The sequence below is a fragment of the Schistocerca nitens genome, chromosome 5 (assembly GCF_023898315.1).
Source record: "Schistocerca nitens isolate TAMUIC-IGC-003100 chromosome 5, iqSchNite1.1, whole genome shotgun sequence".
NCBI lineage: Eukaryota > Metazoa > Arthropoda > Insecta > Orthoptera > Acrididae > Schistocerca > Schistocerca nitens.
In genome coordinates, this window is record NC_064618.1 from 782,979,082 (window position 1) to 782,984,603 (window position 5,522).

The window sequence follows — 5,522 nt, forward strand, 5'->3', positions numbered from 1 at the left end:
ACACAGCGGGCTGACTTTGTGATACAGGTTCTCCCAGTGATGGATGCTGAACAATTTGATGTTAGTTGCATCTGGTTCACACATGAAACATACTTACCCCTGAATAGGATAGCGGTTTTGGGGTTCCGACAAACCCCATTTGTGTGAGGCGAAACCACTGTATTCTCCCAAAGTTGGGCTGCGGTATGCCGCAGAGGCATTATTGGCCCGTTTTTCATGCGGGAAACGGTCACTATTGAACTTTACGTTGCAATTTTGGAACAATTTGTCGTCACACAGCTAGCGTTCGAGGATCGACCAGGCATCGAGCAGGTCATGCAAGATGGGACCAGACCACATCGCACCTAAGTAAAAGGTGTTTCCCTTTCTCCACAAATTCTTCGCGAACAGAGTTACTGCGTTGGCTTACACAAATTTACTGAATGCTTGTAGTGTACATTGAAAGACTCTATCTACCAGAACCATCCCACCATGCTGGACGAGGTTCAATTGGTGATCTATGTGGCATTTGAATCCATTTTAGTTGAGACACTACACGATCTGATGGTAAATTTCATTGTTTGTTTCCGTCACATCCGTATAGCGAGTGTTGGACATTTCGAAATGATTGTGATGTGACTGGATTGGACTGATTTGGGGGATGAGACCAAACAGCGAGGTCATGGGTCTCATCGAATGAGGGAAGCATGGGGAAGGAAGTCGGCCGTGCCCTGTCAAAGGAACCATCCCGGCATTTTCCTGAAGCGATTTAGGGAAATCACGGAAAACCTAAATCAGGATGGCCGGAGGCGGGATTGAACCGTCGTCCTCCCGAGTGCGGGTCCAGTGTGCTAACCACTGCGCCACCTCGCTCGTTGATGTGATTGCAAAGACAGCTTGAAGCGGACCTGTTTAATTATGCACCCTGATACTTAAAAAGCTACACAACGTGCCTCATTATCTGATACATCTTTCGAACTATTTCGAAACTATTCTTACAGTTTTCACGACAAATATATCTTCCGTTGCATTCGTCTATTGATCCTCGCTTTCGAGATATTTATATTTTGAAATCACAGTGTCTGTCGATGGACATTCTGTACACAGAAGCGAGTTATTTCAAATAAGTAGTCACAAAGTTTCAATTATCGCCTCGAAAAAAGTGAGTTGTGTAATTAACCTTTTGTTTGTTTGCAGATACATGTCTGCAGTCCTGGTACACAATGAAATCCCTGCTCTGCAGTACCTAGGCATTTTGTCAGAGTAGCCTAAGGAAAATGGTACTGATCACAGATCATGTAATCGGTAATTCGTTTTCTATACGTTATAACAATCCATGCTGATTTAGTGGAAGCGAAGGCCAACAACGCACCATTATATGCGGCAGTGGTTATGTGGCACAGCCGCTTCCATAAAGTGGACAAACAAGTTCGGAAAGACGAAGAACCAAGTGGCAAACCATATCTCTTTGAAGGATCGGGAATCCCAATAGACGTCGAAGGCCTCGTGATGAAGACCGGTGTGTCACTGTCATTCACAGGCATGGATCAGTCTGCAGCATCTCTGACGACAATCCCAACATGAGAAACGTCCCACACGCTATGTGCCGCGACTGTTCACACCCGATCAGAAAGATCACCGACCCATGGCATCAGAGAAAGTCTTGCAGCCATGTCACGCCAGTTCCGATGACTTCTTCAGCTACCTAATCACCACTGATGATTGCTGGGAGAATCCCTACCGCCCCTGGACAAAGGAGAAAAGAAAGCAGTGGAAAAATCTGGATTTACCAATGCTGAAAACAGAGGAGATTCTACCATCGTCGGTCAAGGCTATGTTGAGTGTTTTCTCGAAATGCCAAAGTGTGTTGCCAACGGATTACGGTCATGAGAGGCACGCTTTCACAGGGACACGACAGCATTACAGCCCATTCCGCACAAGACACAAACACACATGTTAAGTCTTTGAGCTGTCAAATTTTGCCTCAGCCCCCGTATTCTACTGACATGGCACTTGGTGACTTGTTTTCTCAGGTGAAGCATCGCGTGGCAGGCGTTTCCGGAATGACGACGAAGTTATTTTCTATGTGGAACGACTCCTTTACAGCTAAAAATGTATTTATCTACGACTAAGGTGTCCTCCAAGTCATTCATCGTTGGAAAAAGTATATGTCACGTTGGACAATGAACATGCAGACAAGATTCATGGTCGCAGGTCTGTTTTATTGTTTTTTGTTTGTTTTTGTTTTTCGAGGTGACAGTACTATATGAGTAACGCACCTATCATACAAAACCTATAAAATAATTCGTTCCGCATAATCTACAGATGCTGATAACACATGAAAAATGTAATTGACTGACAAGGAGACCGCGTGAAACTTCGTTCACCGAATTGGTCATATTGATGGGGTGTGTAGGGCGCGACTAGAACTTCAACGTATGTAAAATTGGAAACGCAACTCAAACGCTTTCGAGAAAAGCGAGTCCATTAATTTTAGGCGTCTATTTATGAGGAGTATTCGTTTACTAAGGTCCGAACGGTCGCGAAATGGAAACCACAGTGAAAATCTGGTGAAATTTTGCACAGATGTGTTGGGCAATGTCTCTCGAATGCCAGCCGATCGCGGCACATTCCTCTTTTCAGTTCTGAGCGCACAATGAGAACTTAAAGGTACTTGGAAAATAGTGTGTCCCGCCGAGTATGAGTGCCTACTGTGAGATTTCGTATAATTTCTTGCATCCTACAGAGCGTGACTGCCATGCGTTTTCTTTTTCATGGAGATTCTCGGCCGTTCACTAAAGCAGCAATGAAGACGCTCGTGCATCGATTCCGATGGAAAGTGATCACTCACCATACAGCCCGGACTCTGCGTTTCGTCTCTGTTCACATGATCCGCTCGATATGAAGACAACTTTTTGCCACAGACCAGCGTAGAGGACTGGTAGAAAGCTCAGGCGGCTCTCTTCTGTGACGAGGGTACTGGGAAGTTGGTACAACTCTACGACAAATATCTAAGTCGGAGTAGCGACTATGTAGAAAAGTATCTGGAAGTTGTAGCTAACTGTTGCAAATAAAACATTTTTTATTTTCATTGTGGTTCACATTCCGGGAACCGATCGGACCTTAGTAAACGAATAGCACTCATACTCTGTATGGCCACTTGTACTTAAAAACTACGCTTAGTTTCAAAGCGCGAGGTCTTTGGATTCAGTCTCACTGCCGATACTTCTTTACAGGTAGGAACCATACAAACCGACTACATCATAAAAAATCTGTTGCTAGATTTAAGTGACAATGAAACAAAGAAAATAAAACGATCTGAAGCAAGATTTGATACAAAGAGCTCGTGCTTATCAAACTAAGTGCTTACTGAGTCGGCTGCAGACTTCTTGATTCCTGGCGCCCATACAAAGTATATAAGCACGCCTAAGGTTTTTAAACTCGATTTTCTCGAAAACGGTTGAGAGTTGTGGCTTCATGTTCACGCGTGTCGGAATTCATAGTCGGGATCTACACACCATGTGAATATGAATCAAATTGGTGAGGGGGAGATCGTACAGTAACCTTGTCAACGCTTTTAGGACTGTCATGGTCTCGTTCTATTCTGTTTCAGTTTACGTTATTCCTTACCTCAGGGTGTACTGAAGTTTTTGTAGTGCACCTGGAGTGAAGAAAGTCCACAACTAAACATTACGGAATGTATTGCCTGACCAATTATTAATTGGTAACGTACCTGAATCAGTGTGTTATGAGCCCCCAATAGATTAGCTATAGTAAGAGCGCAACAGTGGGCCGCCGGGCCCCAAAGTGCACATCGTCATAAGTCGGCACCATTTGGATAATAATGATAATGTCATGTGACGAGGACTTCCCATCGGGTAGACCGTTCGCCTGGTGCAAGTCTTTAGATTTGACGCCACGTCGGCGACTTGCACGTCGATGGGGATGAAATGATGATGATGAGGACAACACAACACCCAGTCCCTGAGAGGAGAAAATCTCCGACCCAGCCGGGTATCGAACCCGGGCCCTTAGGATTGACAGTCTGTCGCGCTGACCACTCAGCTACCTGGGGCGGACGCACCATTTGGAATACTTCGTGTTGACTGTTCTCTGCTTCAGATTGCTGCCAACTTCAGAGTCCTCAACGCTGTGACACTGTAATTGCCTGATGAAGTGTTGTTGTGTTGTCTGTGTGAGAAGATTATTATCTGATTAATAACTGTAATTGTACTTGTATCTAAATTCATTATATAATATGAGGCACAATCAGAATCGTTCACTAGATGTTTTGGATGTCATTTTTCTTCTTGTTGTTTTACAACAGCCATGATATAGTATCATATTCCTTGCTACATTAACAAAGTCTGTTCAAAAAAATTTCAGAACATTCGTAAATTCGTGCCAATGATGTCTTGGAGCGAAATGCGGTTGGCAGCCCTACACGCGCCTGTGTTTAATGTCGAACTGCCGGAAGTTTCATTCTTGTATGTCTGTGTTATTGTTCAGTGCTGTATTGCGTAGAACGTTATGTCGCACAGTTTGCGAATTTGGCGGAGTTAGAGCAGCAATACGTCTGGATTAATTTTTTCATGAAACTCAAGAAACGCTTTGCCGAGACGTACCAAATGATTCACAAAGCCTACAGTGATGAGCGCTTAAGAAGTTCTCAGTGGTACGAATGGTTCATGCAGTTTAAAAATAGCCAGAAGGAAGTTAAAGATGACCTTCGTTCAGGACGTCCTTCGACGTCTACCGATGACACTCATGTCAGGAACATCAACGAAATTGTACGTTCCAATTGAAGACTAAGTGTCCGAGAGATTGCAGCAGACTGTAACATTTCAGTTGGATTAGATTAGATTAGATTGGTTTTTAGTTCCGTAGATCCGTGCTGAGGAGATCCTCGTGGATGTGGAACATGCGAGTTTTTTTTTAAGCTGAAATAACAATACTAATAGTATGAGTACATACAATATATCATTTGTTTCTATTAAAATATTCGTCAATGGAGTAGAAGGAGTTGGCCACTAGTAAGTCTTTGAGGCTCCTTTTAAACTGATCTTTATTTGTAACTAAATTTTTTATGAAACTTCCTGGCAGATTAAAACTGTGTGCCCGACCGAGACTCGAACTCGGGACCTTTGCCTTTCGCGGGCAAGTGCTCTACCACTGAGCTACCGAAGCACGACTCACGACCGGTACTCACAGCTTTACTTCTGCCAGTACCTCGTCTCCTACCTTCCAAACTTTACAGAAGCTCTCCTGCGAACCTTGCAGAACTAGCACTCCTGAAAGAAAGGATATTGCGGAGACATGGCTTAGCCACAGCCTGGGGGATGTTTCCAGAATGAGATTTTCACTCTGCAGCGGAGTGTGCGCTGATATGAAACTTCCTGGCAGATTAAAACTGTGTGCCCGACCGAGACTCGAACTCGGGACCTTTGCCTTTCGCGGGCAAGGCAAAGGTCCCGAGTTCGAGTCTCGGTCGGGCACACAGTTTTAATCTGCCAGGAAGTTTCATATCAGCGCACACTCCGCTG